The following is a 17,433-nucleotide window of genomic DNA, read 5'->3' as shown; positions in this document are numbered from 1 at the left end:
CAAAATGTGAATGCTTCACTCCTTCTTTAAAAGGGGAACAAGAATACACTTGGCAGGAAGGGAGAGGCAAAGATTAAAACAGAGACTGAAGGAATACCCATTCAGAGCCTGCCCCACATGTGGCCCATACATATACAGCCACCCAATTAGACAAGATGGATGAAGCAAAGAAGTGCAGACCGACAGGAGCCGGATGTAGATCGCTCCTGAGAGACACAGCCAGAATACAGCAAATACAGAGGCGAATGCCAGCAGCAAACCACTGAATTGAGAATAGGACCCCCGTTGAAGGAATCAGAGAAAGAACTGGAAGAGCTTGAAGGGGCTCGAGACCCCAAAAGTACAACAATGCCAAGCAACCAGAGCTTCCAGGGACTAAGCCACTACCTAAAGACTATACATGGACTGACCCTGGACTCTGACCTCATAGGTAGCAATGAATATCCTAGTAAGAGCACCAGTGGAAGGGGAAGCCCTGGGTCCTGCTAAGACTGAACCCCCAGTGAACTAGACTGTTGGGGGGAGGGCGGCAATGGGGGGAGGGTTGGGAGGGGAACACCCATAAGGAAGGGGAGGGGGGAGGGGGATGTTTGCCCGGATACTGGGAAAGGGAATAACACTCGAAATGTATATAAGAAATACTCAAGTTAATAAAAAAAAATGCACCAAGCTTATGAAGTCTCAAACAAGACTTTAATTTCCTGGACATACTCCTGTCAAATGAACTTACTTCCTGTATACCACTTTTGCAAACTGGCCTTCTATTTCCCTTCATTTGACTTAGATTGGCTACGAGACCTAGAGAAGGATGGGGAAGGCTCGTGATTTCTCTCACGAGACAGAGACCTTTCTCTTCTCCTTTCTCTAGAAAGTGAGCTGCTCCAGCTTCAGGAAAAACTTCTCTTTCTTGGGGGTCTGAGCTGAGGTGGAGGACTCCTCCTGCGGTGATCATCTTGAGGATGACGACCTCAAGAGGGAGGTAGGCCATGATTCCGACTTCTCTTTTCACCGTTGGACAGTTCCACTCTTACATATATAGTGTTCTTCCATCTAGCTCTTGGACAGCATCAGCAGCATCTCCGGGATCCTCAAATTCGATGAGAGCAAAGCCAGGAGTGTGTCAAGGCAACCAACACACTTCGGAGCGGTCCACAATAGCCAAAGGTCTGTTCGAATTCAGTCTTGCCCCAATTTTTTCTAAGATTACCTACATAAACCTTACAGTCCAAGGGACAGGAATCACGATGCATTTCACGATCCTGGATTTAAAAGACCTGAGCTCAAACCGTAACACTCCGATAGGCCCACCCACTTCTCTCTAACTTTGCTCTTATAGATGCTCTCAGTAACGCGGCATCCATGAAATGGCCGAAAGGGTTATTTTTATTGTATTATTGGTTGAGAGATGTTCCCAGCTGCCTTTTCTTGTGAATGCTTAGGGTAGTACCAGTATCTACCCGTTCCTAATGAACACGTGGTCTCCCACCCTTGAAGACAGTGGGTGGTGCTGACTTTCTTCTTTAGGACAGCCTTACCAGGGGAGATACCCAACACATTTAAGGAACTTTTATAGCAAGCAAAACAACACACACACAATGAATCTAATATACCCAGCTTAAGAATGGGTAATGACTTAGAAGGGTCAAATTCACATAGAAATATAAGGCAGTGGGTAGATTAGAGGCAGAAGAGAGGTTTCTTCCTGTTTAGGACCTCGAACACTGGAGGGTTAAGGCAGGGTTGGCCTAGGGCAGCGTATTTCCTTCCACATCATGGATATATGAACTGGTCGGGATTCACATCTCAGCAATCTAGGGCAACTGATGATCTGGATTGGGGGCCTGGGTCTACTGAGATATTCCCATCCAGTTCCACTTCCTTGAAAAAAAAATGATTACAGATAATCCAGTAATCGGTAAGTTTCACATTGTATGGGGCATGTGTCCATCCTGGTCTCAGTAGTGCATAGGACAGAAAATCTCTACCTGTAAGACAGAATGGAGAAAACCATCCCTCTTCCCAAGGCATTTATGTCGTCGTTAAGGATTAACTCTCATCAAGAAAGGAAGAGAGAAATCAGTCTAGTGTGCATGCGCTTTCCCGGTCCCGAATGCTCCTATCAGTGTGTGTGCTTGCCATCGCACCGGCTCCTTCTCTGAGGTAATCTACATGGCTATTTTCCCAGTGCTTCAGACGTAGGACTTGGAGGTTCTGATGGAGACAGGGTGGTTCAGGTGGCATTTGCAGGACGGCTGTGCTGGTGAGGATGGGAGTGCGGGCCGGGCAGAGATGCTCCCACAACAAAGCCTGGGCCTAAATTTAAAGCTCCAAGTTTAGGGCCTTGTTTTAACTTGTATGATAAAAGAAATAATTAACATCTACCGAGGCACAAAGAACACTGACAGTGGGTAGCCATAAATGAAAGAAGGCAATTTTTTTAAAATTACCGACTACAGAAATGTATAGGCTGTCTATTATGTGAAATTAATACACAGCACAATGAGCCTTGTTCATATGTCAGATTAATTTAGCACCTGGACACTTGCACGTCAATCTGAATAGAATTTTACACAGTTCAGGTTTCCAGATCTCTTGCTTTGGTAGCTCATTGTCCGTCTAGAACAAAATATGGTGTGAGAGGGCCTGGGAACACTGCTCAGTAGCTAAGATTGTCTGAGTCTGGATGAAGAGCTGACCAGAATAGATTTGGGGGAGGTGAGGGTCCATTTAATTCACAGGTTATGGTCTATGATCTTGCAGAGTTAAGGCAGGACCTCAGCACAGGAACTTGGAGGCAGGGACTGAAGCAGACAGGGAGGGACTGAGGCAGACAGGGAGGGACTGAGGCAGACAGGGAGGGACTGAGGCAGACAGGGAGGGACTGAAGCAGACAGGGAGGGACTGAGGCAGACAGGGAGGGACTGAGGCAGACAGGGAGGGACTGAGGCAGACAGGGAGGGACTGAGGCAGACAGGGAGGGACTGAGGCAGACAGGGAGGAACAGTGCATACAGGCTTGTTTCTAGGCTCACAATTCAGCTACCATTTTTTATGCAGCCCTGTGCTTCCTGTCCAGGTGGCACTGTACTCCTCTATTAATTAGCAATCAGGAAAATGCCACGGGCTAATCTGATAGTGGCCATTCCTCAGCTGAGGTGTCCCCTTCCCATGTGTCTCTAGTTTAGCCAAGCTGACAAAAACTAATGAACACAACTAATTGCTCGTTAGTTTGAACAAACAGATCACTATTAAACCATAATGTTTTCCTTCCTTTTTATTTCTGAGATCTCACATTTATACCACGATGTAAAACACAGTTCAACTCAAGAGATCTCATGGTCTTTAAAAAAAACCGTTTGAACACTTCAAAAGGTCAAGGTCTTTTTTTGAAAAATCAGAAATCACTGTGGGCTCCTGTATAATCCAAAATTAGTTACGTATTTTCTTATTCCAAGATCTTATTTGGGATAGAATTAGAAACAAATCAAAGCAAAATCAGGACCCATCAGTGTGAGAAGCCCAGTGTCTGAAGTCTGGAACTCAGCTATGATCTTCTGGGCTCTGAAGGGCTTGGCAGTCCCACGTCTTCAGCCCGACACCCACACACAGAGCCCGTGTCTCAGCTCAACCTGGCTGCACTTCTCACTGCTTCTGTCCTTGGTGGTTGTTTCTCGGTCCTGGCATCTCCAAGATACTGGGGTCCCCACTGGAACTGAGACTGGCTTCACTTTCACCAACTGTTTCTTGTGGATTTTTCAGGGACTCCAACTCTACCATTGGTGCTAAACCTAAGAGTCCCTCTGCAACCCTTCTTCACTCCTGGGGTTTCCATTGTAAGTGCTCCTCCATCAATGGCTTCCTGGCCTCTCTGCAGGGACTCCCAACCCGCCACATGGTGCCAAGCCTCAGCCGTTCTCCATGACCGCTTCATGCCTTCAAAACTGGTACTGTGTGAGACTTACCTGTTGTCAGGCATGGCTTGAAACACAGCATTGGCACCTTCTGGAGCACAGCTTCTGTGTGCTGACACAGAAAGACTTCCCAGACGGTTTCACCTCACTGATGCCAGTCTCTTACTAGTCACGGCTGATTCTTCAGTCCCAGCTAACCCCCATCCATTATCTCAGTGAACCAAAGGTTTGGCTTTCACAAATTTTTAATTCAAATACAGCATACAAATGACCCTGATAGGCTCTTTGCTTCCCTCTGAAACACCTGGCTTCCGTTGCCTCCATTTCTCTCAGCATTCTTACTGTCTCTGCTTCTACAGCATCTCAGTAGGCTTCAAGCACCCAAAAGCTTCTCCAGCCTGAAGCTCACCAAACCTCCACTTTTCTTCCATAAAACAACCCAAGGTATAAAGACAACATGGTTAGGTCCATCAGAGAAACACACAGTGGTTCTAGTACCGATTTCTGCTTCAGTTTGCCTTCTGTTGCCGTAATACAACACTGACCAAAACAACTTGTGAGGAAAGGGTTTATTTGGCTAATAGCCCATCCTTAAGAGAAGCCAAGGGCAGGAAGTTGGGGGCAGGAATTGAAGACTGTGGAGGAGCAGTGCTTGCTGGTTTGCTCTCAGGCTCCTCTTCAGGTCCCTTTATTTCTGCAAACGCAAGGCTAGGTTTGCCACATCCCTACATCTCCTGGGCTAAGTCCTTCTCCATCAACTAACAGTCAAGAGACACGTTCCACGGGCCAGTCTCACGGGAACCACGGGTCAGTCTCACGGAAACGGTTTCTAAGTTGCAGGTCCGTTATTCCAGGGGTCTTGAGTTTGTGCCAAGTTGACAAAAGCTAACCAGCACAGAGTGTTTGCTGCACTCCCAGGGGACACACGTTCAGCCCCCAGCACCTGTGTAAGGCTGCTTACAGCTACCTGCAACTCCATGTGCAGGGGCTTCAATTTCTCCTTCTGTCCTCTGCAGGCACCCACATGCTTGTTGCATATACACACATTCACACACACATTCACACACACACACACACACACACTCACACACACTCACACACACATTCACACACATACACATATACACACATTCACACATACATACACATACACACATACACAAACACACACATACATACACATACACAAACACACACATACATATACACACACATTCACATACACACACATTCACACACACATTCACACACACATTCACACACACATTCACACACACATTCACATACACACACACTCACACACACATACACATACACACACATTCACACACACACTCACACACATTCACATACACACACACTCACACACACATTCACACACACATTCACACACATTCACATACACACACATTCACACACACATTCACACACACACTCACACACATTCACATACACACACTCACACACACATTCACACACACTCACACACACATTCACACACACATGCACGCACTCTCACACACACACACACACACAAATAAAATAAAAATAATCTTAAAAGCACAGACAACACTTGCCGACAGTATAGACTGTCCACTTATATAATCGCTCATGATGTTTGGATTGCTATCTCATAAATAATACTGACATTTAAAACTATTTTGGTGTTGACATGGAAAGAGAATATTTCGCTGACATTTCCAGGCTGCAACAATTGGCATATTGTTCTAATTGCCTTAGCTGCCTTTCCTAAAGAAAACATATTTGTTTCCAGGACGGGACAGTCCTGGCACAACTATAATTTCCTAATGTTAAGCTGAGAAGGAATTTAATCAGAGCATTTTAATTTTGGCAGCTTCAAGAGTTCTCCTGTGTCTTCAGCAAACACTGACTAGAGAACTGGCTTTCCTGGTCACAGAGACTCCATGCAAGCAATGCTCAGACAGAACAGCAAAAGCAAGCAGAGTACAGCAGGGATTAACAAAAGGCACTCAGGGGGGCCTTCCTTCCCCCTCGATGATTCCAGTCCTAGGCTTGGCATTGCTTCCAAGTGATAGAATGGTCGTCTACATTTTGATTTTGAGATAGAAAAAAATAAGGTACTGAAAAAATAAAAAAGGTAAACTTCTGTAGTTAAGGAAAGAAACTTGAAATTAGTATTTTGGGTGGGGGGAGTCAAAGGGGAACTGTAAAATACTACACAGCTTCTTCGTGCCACTAGAGCAGTGGTTCTCACCCTGTGGGTACGACCCCCTTGGGTTGCCCCAAGGTTCACAGGGTGTGCATATCAGATATTTATATTATAATCACAGCAAAATTACAGTTATAAAGTAGCAACGAAAATAATTTTGTGGTTGGGGGAGGGTCAGCACAACAGGTGCAGCTGTACGAAAGGTTCATGGCTGAAAGGAAGGTTGAGAACCATTGCTCTATGGCTAGTATCTGACTAGAGCTGTGGCTCTGCCTGTCTGCAGCTTTCTGTGCCTCTGCTTCCTTCTTCCCCCTTCCCTTGAAGGAAGGAGTCCTTCCAAATTCTTGGCAGCCTTGTTGATCTGCTGTGCAACCAAGGACTTTTGTGTGTTTGAATTCCTAATTGTAAACATTGTGACAAGCATTGGCTGGGGGCTGCAGAGTTGGCGTGATGTCATAGAAAATAATTTCCTTTGTTTTAGTTTAAGAGGTTTCCAAGTTTCCCTGCAGCGTTCTGGCTTTTATCTCAAGTTCTGAGAGAGCCGTATACCAGATGTCAGAACTCAGACATTGTCTCTGCCTTCTAAGGACCTGGCCCAGGCTGACCTGGGTTGCCTCTCTTCATGGGCCGAATGGAAGACTCTTGAATAACACTCCATTTCTTGAGGCCAGTGGACGGTTTTCTTCCTGTCTTTTTCTTCACTTTTTGTCTGAGGCAGTGAATGGTTTCTTTCCTTCCACAATAGCACAGAAGTGAACCCCCAGCACCATTATTTCTTTCAGATTATTTTCAGAGACGGGGTGTTGTCAACCTTGATTTATTTTATCTTTTACAAACATGCAGGTATAGACTGAGTATGACGTCAGTTAGTGGCAGACTCTAAAACAAAACTTGTTTACGAGTGCCTGTTAGCCCCTAGGAAGAAGAGCACGATCCATTACTAAGCTTTTCTTGAAATTTCTAGGAACAAATAACACATTGCATGCCAACCTTCTCTGTCCTGATTAAGGTCAGGAAAACTGACTCTTTCACAGGTGGCTTCTTTGACAAGATGTCGCAGCAGATGTGGGAGGAACAGTCGTGGCTATTGTAGGTCTCAGGTGCTGAAAGTGTACTTTGCAAGCCTCCAGGCTTAGCCCACTCCTCACAGACATTTTGGTTTTTAATTTACAAGCCAGGCAGAGGGACCTTTCCTAGTGAAGGCTTACTTGATCCTTAGAATATCTTTTCTTCTTTCAGAATCTCCTCCCAACCCTTCAGTTGCCCTCAGGTCTGACTTAGAGGTCTCTCTTGTGCATCTCAAACAGGTTTGCACTGAACCACACTGTCTGGGGTCCCTCACTGTCTTAGTTACTGTGAGAAAACACTGGGACCCAAAGCAACTCAGAAGAGAAGGATTTATTTTGGCTATGGTTCTAGAGTTCATCGCGGTGGGGGAGGCTTGGCAACTGTCGGGAGCAGGAAGCTTACTGATCACTTTTCCATCCATGCCTAAGAAGAAAGAAGAGGAAGAAGGAGAAGGGGGAGAGAGAGCAGCAAGGCCTCACCTCCTGAAGGCGAGGCTTCTGTGACCATCTCGAACAGCATTGCCAATAGGAAAACAAATGTTCAAACACATCAGCCCTTGGGATACAGTTACCTGGACCCAGGGGGGCATTTGCGTCCCACGTTCATTTATTTACGTGTTTCTTTGGCCAAGTTGCATAAAGTTCTTGTGATCAAAGACCAGTCTGTTTCTTTTCATATTCTATAGCCTCAGGTACTCGGTGTACATTAGTTTAAAAAGGGGTGGTGGTGATGTTTTGTATGGATGAAATGTTATTATGATTATAATTATTGTCATATGACATATAAACATACGTGACAAATAGATTCACAGTTCAAAGAGAATTGAATGGTAGACAAAAATGGGTCACCAACAAGGGCCGGGTTCAGTGTCCCTATGGTGATCCTATTACCATATCACCTATCACTGATGTTCTCTGGTTCAACCATCTTCATTTTACCGCTGAAGTCTTTAGCCCTCCCTTAACCTCCCTGGCTTCCTCCTCCACCTCATTTTAGCTCTAGATAATACTTTTCTCATACCCACAAATGAAGCGGCTGTTGGAAAGCTCACTTCTGAATGGCCCCACCTCACTTTGAATTCGGGCCACCAACCTTCTCTTGATGTGGCCGTCAATCATTTTATATGTCCTTAACCCACTTCTTTCTCAGATCTTGGGCGACTATGTTTTTCCTCTCTCTCCTGAAGTAGTGTTGTTTCTCCCTTATTTTTGGTGTCACTTGATGATCTGTTTCCCTCTCCAGTGGGAAGATGTAAAGGACTCTGACTTCCACAGTGTCCCTAGAGTGGATTATTTATGATCAGGCAGATGGTCGCCCTTACATGTGGGTCCTACCTCTTCCATTTCCTCAAGTACAGTCCAGAGATTCTGGAATTTCTTATAAAGTCTTATCTTACACTCTGCCATGTTATATTCATATATATATATATATATATATGCATAGCGTGTCATTATTTCTACTTTTAAAAATACCCCCTCATTTGGGAAAGGCAGTCTAGTGATTAGCCCAGCTCAGGATAAATCTCAAGGGGAGGCTCTAAGGCCTGGCACTATTACTGATGCTATGGTGTATTTACAGACAGGGGCCTGGCATAGCTCTCCTCTGAGAGGCCCAACAAGCAGCTGACTGAGACAGATGCAGATACTTACACCCAGCCATTGGACTGAAGTCAGGGGCTGCTGTGGTTGAATTAGGGGAAGGCTGGAAGCAGTTGAGGAGGAGGGTGACCCCATAGGAAGACCAGCAGTCTCAACTAACCTGGACCACTGAGATTTCTTAGACACTAAGCCACCAACCAGGTAGCATACACAAATTGGTCGGGGGCCCTCAACACATATACAGCAGAGGACTGCCTGGAATGCCTAGCCCTTGAGAGAGTGGACGCCCTAGGGGGTGGGGAGGCCTGTCAGGGGAGGGGACCTTCTCTTGGAGACAGGGGGAGGAGGAATGGGATGAGGAACTGAAAGGGCGGACCAGGAGGGGGACAACGCCTGGACTGTAAGAAAGTAAAAGTAATAAAAATACCCCTCATTAAATCTTCAGTTCTTTGTAGCAACTCTCCAACACGCTTTATTATCTCTTAGTATTAGATATTATGTATTATTTACCCTTTCTGTGAAACATGATTTTGCCCTGATGAGGTAACCTATATGAAAACCCTGCCCTGTTTCATTTGAAACACAGGCCAGACCTCACAGCGGCCAGAAGACCCAGCATGTTTTGTACTTCATCCCTCCTTATCATCTCCTCTTGCAGTCTCTGCCCCAACGCCCCTGACCTCTTTCCTTCTGCCAAATCCTAGTCCAGACCCTTCTTAGGGTTCCCAACTTTCCTAAGGGTTCTCAACCTTCCTTAGGGTTCCCACACCCTCCTTAGGGTTCCCGCACCTCCTTAGGGTTCCATGCTGGCTCTCTGTTCTCTGCAATCCTCTTCCTCCAGATACTTGCATGGCTGATTCTGTCACCTTCGAATGCTATGTTTTAATGAGGTCTGCCTAGGAAAAGACGAAATACTACTATCCTAACTTTGCTACAGCACTTCTGATCTTCCCAGCACCTTTTCTTTTCTTTTCTTTTCTTTTCTGTTTTTTTCTTTTTTCCAAGACAGGGTTTCTCTGGCTGTCCTGGAACTCAATCTGTAAACCAGGCTGGCCTCAAACTCACAGACATCCTCCTGCCCCTGCCTTCTGAGTGCTGGGATTAAAGGCGTGGGCCACCACCACTCAGCTCAGATTTTCTTCCTTTTTTACATTAAACTTTTACATTGTTCAGCACAGTTTGTTAATTTTGTGTTTGTGAAATATGTTGTTGATTGTTCTCCACAATAGAATACAAATGCCGGGACTGCAATACATTTTATTTATGATCTCCAATGTATCTTAAATAATTATCACAGCATAATACAAACTCTTTTAATACTTTTCTATATGTCTCCCTACTGCGTGTGTGTGCTCACGTGGAGGTCAGAGGTCAACGTTAGTTTTCTTCCTCAAGTATACACTCCCCATTATTATTTTAAGACATGTCTCTCACTGAACCTAGAGCCCTCTTTTAGGCTAAAAGGCTAGCCAGCAAGCTCCCCGGGCTCTTTGCTTCTTCCTCCTCAGTGTTAGAATTAAAGGTATAGGTCACTGTGACTATGTAGTGTTTCTGATTTGTTCAAATGTGAATATGCCAGGAATTGAACTCAGGTCAATCCCTCCAAGTGCAGCAAGCTCTTTTCTGGCTGAGCCATCTCCCTAGACCCTGTCTTGATTTTGAGACAGCCCTTGCTGAACTGAGCTTACTACATAGTGTAGGCTGGTCCCACTCTCCTCTCAGCATTCCCGACTTAGCCTCCTGAGTTCTGAGATTGCAGGCTAGAACCAGTAAATATTATTTTTTAAAGAATATCATAATTGCATAACTGAGTCATTACCAGTTGTTTGTGAAAAAATTAAGAGTTTTAGTCATGTGGAAACAATAAAATTATTGTTATCTTATTTTATTTTATTTTTTAAAATTGGACATTTTATTTATTTACATTTCAAATGTTATCCCCTTTCCCAGTTGCCCCTCTGCAAACACCCTATCCTCCCCTTACCCTACTTCTATGAGGGTGCTCCCCCCCACCCACTCCCACCTCACTGCCCTATCATTCCTTTACACTGGGACATCGAGCCTTCACAGGACCAAGGGCCTCCCCTCCCACTGATGCCAGATAAGGCCCCTTCAGATCCTTCATTTCTTCCCCTAACTCCTCCATTGTGGTCCCTGTGATCAGTCCGATGGTTGGCCTCCAGCATCCACATCTGTATTTGGCAGGATCTGGCAGAGCTCTCAGGAGACATATATGTCAGGCTCCTGTCAGCATGCACTTCTTGGCATCAGCAGTATTGTCTGGGTTTGGTGGCTGCATGTGGGATGGATCCCTAGGTGGGGCAGTCTCTGGATGGCCTTTCCTTCAGTCTTTGCTCCACTTTTTGTCCCTGAATTTCCTTCAGACAGGAGCAATTCTGGGTTAATATTTTGGAGATGGGTAGGTGACCCCATCCCTCAACAGGTGGGCCATGCCTAACCTCTGGATATGGTCTGGACAGGTTTTCCCTCAGTGTTGTGGGGTATTTCAGCTAATGTCATCCTCATGGGATCCTGGGAGGCTTTTGCTTTCCTGGCGTCTGGGACTTTCTGGTTGTTACCTCCAGTTCCCCAGCCCCCATTGCTCCGCATCTCTCTTCAATTTCCTGACCCTCTACATCTCCTCTATCTCCTCGCATACCTGATTCTGACCCTCATTTTCACCTCCCTCTCCTCTCTTCCTCCCAAGGCCCTCCAACCCTCTACTCCCCTTTGATTATTTTGTTCCCCCTTCTAAGTAGGACTGAACCATCCAATCTTTGTTCTTCCTTCCTCTTGAACTTCATGTGGTCCGTGAGTTGTATCCTGGGTATTCCAAATTCTTGCCTAATATCCACTTATCAGTGAGTACATACCTTGTGTGTGCTTTTATGACTGATGTTACCTCACTCAGGATGATATTTTCTAGATCCATCCATTTGCCTGCAAATTTCATGAAGTCATTGTTTTTAATAGCTGAGTAGTACTCCATTGTGTAGATGTACTACATTTTCTGTATCCTTCCTCTGTTGAGGGACTTTCCAGTTTCTGGCTATTATAAATATGGCTGCTGTGAACGTAGTGGATCATGTGTCTTTGTTACATGTTGGAACATCTTTTGCGTATATGCCCAGGAGTGGTATAGCTGAGTTCAGGTAGTGTAATGCCTAATTTTCTGAGGAACCTCCAGACTTATTTCCAGCATGTAGTCGCACCAGCAATGGAGGAGTGTTCTTCATTCTCCGTGTCCTTGTTAGCATCTGTTGTCACCTGAGCTTTTGATCTTAGCCATTCTGACTGGTGTGAGGTAGAATCTCAGGGTCTTCTTGATTTACATTTCCCTGATCACTAAGGATGTTGAACATTTCTTTTTTTAAATCTTTCTTTATTGGATATTCTTCTTACTTACATTTCAAATGTTATCCCCTTTCTGGATTTCCCTTCTGGAATCCCCCATCCCTTACCCCCTCCCCCTGCCTCTATGAGAGTATTCCCTCGCCCACCCACTCCCTCTCATCTCCCTACCCTGGTATTCTTCTACACTGGGAAATTGAGACTTCACAGAGCCAAGGGCCTCTCCTCTCATAGGTGCCTAAAAAGGTCATCCTCTGCTACATATGTGACTGGAGCCACGGGTCTCTCCATGTGTACTCTTTGGCTGGTGGTTTAGTCTCTGGGAGTTCTAGGGGGTCTGGTTGGTTGATATTGTTGTTCTTCCTATGGGGTTCAAAACCCATTCAGCTGCCTCAGGCCTTTTTCTAAATCCTCGATTGAGGGCTCCGTTTTTAGTCCAATGGTTGGTTGAGAGCATCTGACTCTGTATTTCTCAGGCTCTGGCAGAGCCTCCCAGGAGGCAGCTATATCAGGCTCCTGTCAGCATGAACTTCTTGGTATCCACAATATTGCCTGGGTTTGATGGGTGTATATGGGATGGATCCCCAGTTGGGGCAGTCTCTGGATGACTTTTCCCTCATTCTCTGCTCCACACTTTGTCTCTGTATTTCCTCCTGTGAATATTTTTGTTCTCCATTCTAAAAAGGACCGAAGCATCCACTCTTTGGTCTTGCAACTTATTGAGCTTCATGTAGTCTGTGGATTGAATCTTGGGTATTCCAAGCTTTTGGGCTAATATCCACTTATAAGTGAGTGCATACCATGTATGTTTTTTGTGATTGGGTTACCTCACTCAGGATGATATATTCTAGTTCCATCCATTTGCCTGAGAATTTCATGAAGTCATTGTTTTTAATAGCTGAGTAGTACTCCATTGTGTAGATGTACCACATTTTCTGTATCCTTCCTCTGTTGAAGGACATCTGGGTTCTTTCCAGTTTCTGGCTATTATAAATAAGGCTGCTATGAACGTAGTGGAGCATGTGCTCTTGTTATACGTTCCAGCATCTTTTGGCTTTATGCCTAGAAGTGATGTATCTGAGTCCTAAGGTAATACTATGACCAATTTTCTGAGGAACCTCCTGACTGATTTCCAGAGTGGTTGTACCAGCTTGCAATCCCATCAACAATAGGGGAGTGGTCCTCTTTCTCCACATCCTTGTCAGCATATGTTGTCACCTGAGTTATTTTATCTTAGCCCCTCTGACTGGTTTGAGGTGGAACTTAGGTTTGTTTTGATTTGCATCTCCCTGATGACTAAGGATGTTGAACATTTCTTTGCCATTCAATATTCCTGAGCTGAGAATTCTTTGTTTAGCTATGTGCCCTATTTTTTTTATTTGTTTCTCTAGAGTCTAACTTCTTGAGTTCTTTGTATATACTGTTTATTAGTCCTCTTTCAAATGTGGGATTGGTAAAGGTCTTTTTTCTATCTGTTGGTTGCTGTTTTGTCCTAATGACAATGTCCTTTGTCTAACAGAAGCTTTCCAATTTTATGAGGTCCTATTCGTTGATTCTTAATCTTAGAGCATATGCCATTGGTGTTCTTTTTAGGTAATTTCCCCAGTGCCCATGTGTTCATGGTTTCCCCCCACTTTTCTGTTAGATTGAGTGTATCTGGTTTTATGTAGAGGTCCTTGATTTACTTGTACTTTACTTTGTACAAGGTGATAAGAATGAATCGATTCGCATTCTTCTACATGCTGACCTCCAGTTGAACCAGTACCATTTATTGAAAATGCTGTCTTCTTTTCACTGGATGGTTTTAGCTTCTTTGTCAAAGATCAAGTGACCATAGGTGTGTGGGTTTATTTCTGGGTCTTCAATTCTATTTCATTGATCTACCTGCCTGTCTCTGTACTAATACCATGCAGTTTTTTTTTTTTTTTATCACTATTGCTCTGTAATGCAGCTTGAGGTCAGGGATGGTGATTCTCCCAGAAGTTCTTTTATTGTTGAGGATAGTTTTTACTGTCCTTTTTTTTTCTTCTTCCAAATGAATTTGCAAATTGCTTTTTCTATCTCTATGAAGAATTGAGTTGGAATTTTGAATCTGTAGATTGCCATTTTTACCATATTAATCCTGACAAACCATGAGCATGGGGGTTTCCATCTTCTGAGGTCTTCTTTGATTTCTTTCTTCAGAGTCTTGAAGTTCTTCTCAAACAGATCTTTCACTTGTTTGGTTAGAGTCACCCCAAGATATTTTATATTATATGTGACTATTATAAAGGGTGTCATTTCCCTAATTTCTTTCTCAGCTGTTTATCCTTTGAGTGGAGGAAGGTTACTGATTTGTTTGAGTTAATTTTATATCCAGCCACTTTGTTGAAGTTGTTTATCAGGTTTAGGAGTTTTCTGGTGGAATCTTTGGCATCACTTAAGTATGTTATCATGTCATCTGCAAATAGTGATATTTTGACTTCTTCCTTTCCAATTTGTATCCCTTTGACCTTTTTTTCTTGTCTAGTTACTCTGGCTAGGACTTTAAGTGCTATGTTGAATAAGTAGGGAGAGAGTGGGCAGCCTTGTCTAGTCCCTGATTTTAGTGGGATTGCTTCAAGTTTCTCTCCATTTAGTTTGATGTTGACTACTGGTGTTTGCAGTATATTGCCTTTACTATGTTTTTGTATGTGCCTTGAATTTCTGATCTTTATAAGAATTTTATCATGAAGGGGTGTTGAATTTTGTCAAATGCTTTCTCAGCATCTAACAAGATAATTGTGTGGGTTTTAAAAAATTTGTTTATATAGTGGATTACATTGATGGATTTCTGTGTATTGATCCATCCTTGCATCCCTGGGATGAAGCCTACTTGATCATGGTGAAAGATTGTTTAGATCTATTCTTGGATTTGGTTTATGAGAATTTTATTGAGTATTTTTACATCAATATTCATGAGGGAAATGGGTCTGACATTCTCTTTCTTCGTAGGGCCTTTCTGTGGCTTAGTTATAAAGTTTAGTTATAAGTATAATTGTGGCTTCAAGGAATGAATTGGGTAGTTTTTCTTCTGTTTCTATTTTGTGAAACAGTTTGAAGAGTATTGGTATTGGGTCTTCTTTGAAGGTCTGATAGAATTCTGTACTAAACCAAACCAATCTGCGCCTGGGTTTTTGTTGTTGTTGTTGTTATGAGACTTTTAGTGACTACATCTATTTCTTTTTTTTTTAATTAACTTGAGTATTTCTTATATACATTTCGAGTGTTATTCCCTTTCCCGGTTTCCGGGCAAACATCCTCCTCCCCCCTCCCCCACTACATCTATTTCTTTAGGAGTTATGGGACTGTTTAGATGGTTTATCTGATCCTCATTTAACTTTGGTGCTGGTATCTAGAAAATTTCCCATTTCATCCAGATTTTCCAGTTTTGTTGATTATAGGTTTTTGTAATTGAATCTGATGATGCTTTGAATTTCCTCAGTTTTTTTGTTGTTTCTCCCTTTTCATTTCTGATTTTGTTAATTTGGATACTGTCTCTGTGCCCTCTGTTAGTCTGGCTAAGGGTTTATTTGTCTTCTTGATTTTCTCCAAGAACCAGTTCCTGTGTTTTTTGATTCATCGTATAGTCCTCTTTGTTTCTACTTGGTTGATTTCAGCTCTGAATTTGATTATTTCCTACCTTCTCTTCCTCTTGAGTGTATTTGCTTCTTTGTGTTCTACACCTTTTAGGTGTGCTGTCAAGCTGCTCATGTATGCTCTCTCCTGTTTCTTTGTGGAGGCACTCAGAGCTATGAGTTTTCCTCTTAGCACAGCTTTCTTTGTGCCCATAAGTTTGGGTATGGTTGTGCCTTCATTTCCATTAAATTCTAAGAAGTCTTTAATTTCTTTCTCTATTTTTCCCTTGACCAAGTTGTCATTGAGTAGTGTGTTGTTCAGCTTCCACATGTATGTGGACTTTCTGTTGTTTTTGTTGTTATTAAAGACCAGTCTTAGTCCACGGTGATCTGATAAGATACATGAGATTATTTTTATCTTCTTGTATCTGTTGAGGCCTGTTTTGTGATTGATTATATCATCAGTTTTGGAGAATGTACCATGGGGTGCTAAGAAGAAGGTATATTCTTTTGTTTTAGGATGAAATGTTCTATAGATATCTGTTAAATCTCTTTGGTTGATAACTTCTGTTAGTTTCACTGTGTTTCTGTTTAGTTTCTGTTTTCATGATTTATCCCTTGATGATAGTGGTGTGTTGAAGTCTCCCACTATTATTGTGTGTGGTGCAATGTAAGCTTTCACCTTTAGTAAAGTTTCTTTCATGAATGTGTGTGCCCTTGCATTTGGAGCATACATAGATGTTCAGAATTGAGTGTTCATATTGGTAGATTTTTCCTTTGATGAGTGTGAAGAGTTCTTTGTATTTTTTGATAACTTTTGGTTGAAAGTCAATTTTATTTGACATTAGAATGGCTACTCTAGCTTGTTTCTTGGGACCATGTACTTGGATAATTTTTTCCAGCCTTTTATTCTGAGGTAGTTTCTGTCTTTGTTACTGAGCTACATTTCCTCTATGCAGTAAATCCTGGGTCCTGTTTACGTATCCAGTCTATTAGACATTGTCTTTTAATTGGACAATTAAATTGAGTCCATTGATGTTAAGAGATATCAAGGAATAGTGATTGTTGCTTCCTGTTATTATAGGGGGAATTATGTTTGTGTGGCTATCTTCTTTTGGGTTAGTTGAAAGAAGATTACTTTCTTGTTTTTGTTGGAGTTTTCTATCTATTATCCTCTGTAGGGCTGGATTTGTGGAAAGTTATTGTGTAGATTTGGTTTGTCATGTAAAAATATGGAAGGCTTCACAAATTTTTCTGTCATCCTTGTGCAGAGCCATGCTAATCTTCTTTGTATCCTTCCAATTTTAGTGTATGTGCTACTGAATGGGGCACTACTGTCATCTTCTTAATGCTAAGAGAGTTACATGTTGGATTTTGTAAGTACTAAATAAAGGCGAAATAACAATCTGTTGTCTACAAATGTTTATTAATGGTTCTTATTGATTAATCATTATCATCAGTTCTAGATCTACAGTACAGACCAAAACAGACAAATACCTTGACCTAATTCAGTTATATTCTAGTATGCTCTGTTACATACCAAAGTATTTAATATAAAGCCAAACAGTACTCCACAAGTTTTGGCAGACTGATCGTATTATATTTTTTCAGTTATTAGTTTTTAAATTAGTATATCCTACTTATTAAAATCTTGGATGTTGGAATAAAGGAGAAAATGATTTAAATGAAAAGTAATTTTAGAGAGTGAACTCATCCCAA

The 17,433-nt window shown here is 42.8% G+C and overlaps 1 non-coding gene and 1 pseudogene across 1 annotated transcript; both read right to left on the bottom strand.

Annotated features, from left to right (window-relative positions):
- Positions 1–759: 759 nt before the first annotated feature.
- Positions 760–1,250, bottom strand: Srsf3-ps5 (serine and arginine rich splicing factor 3, pseudogene 5; annotated as a pseudogene).
- Positions 1,251–16,940: 15,690 nt separating this feature from the next.
- On the bottom strand, positions 16,941–17,046 carry LOC120098438 (U6 spliceosomal RNA). Its single transcript, XR_015643220.1, has one exon. It is a non-coding gene; the product is annotated as a U6 spliceosomal RNA (small nuclear RNA).
- Between the last annotated feature and the right edge of the window lie 387 nt (positions 17,047–17,433).

Source organism: Rattus norvegicus, chromosome 18, assembly GCF_021556685.1.
Source record: "Rattus norvegicus strain SHRSP/BbbUtx chromosome 18, alternate assembly SHRSP_T2T, whole genome shotgun sequence".
NCBI lineage: Eukaryota > Metazoa > Chordata > Mammalia > Rodentia > Muridae > Rattus > Rattus norvegicus.
Note: the sequence above shows the minus strand (reverse complement) of the source record. Positions and strands in the feature narration are given on the sequence as shown.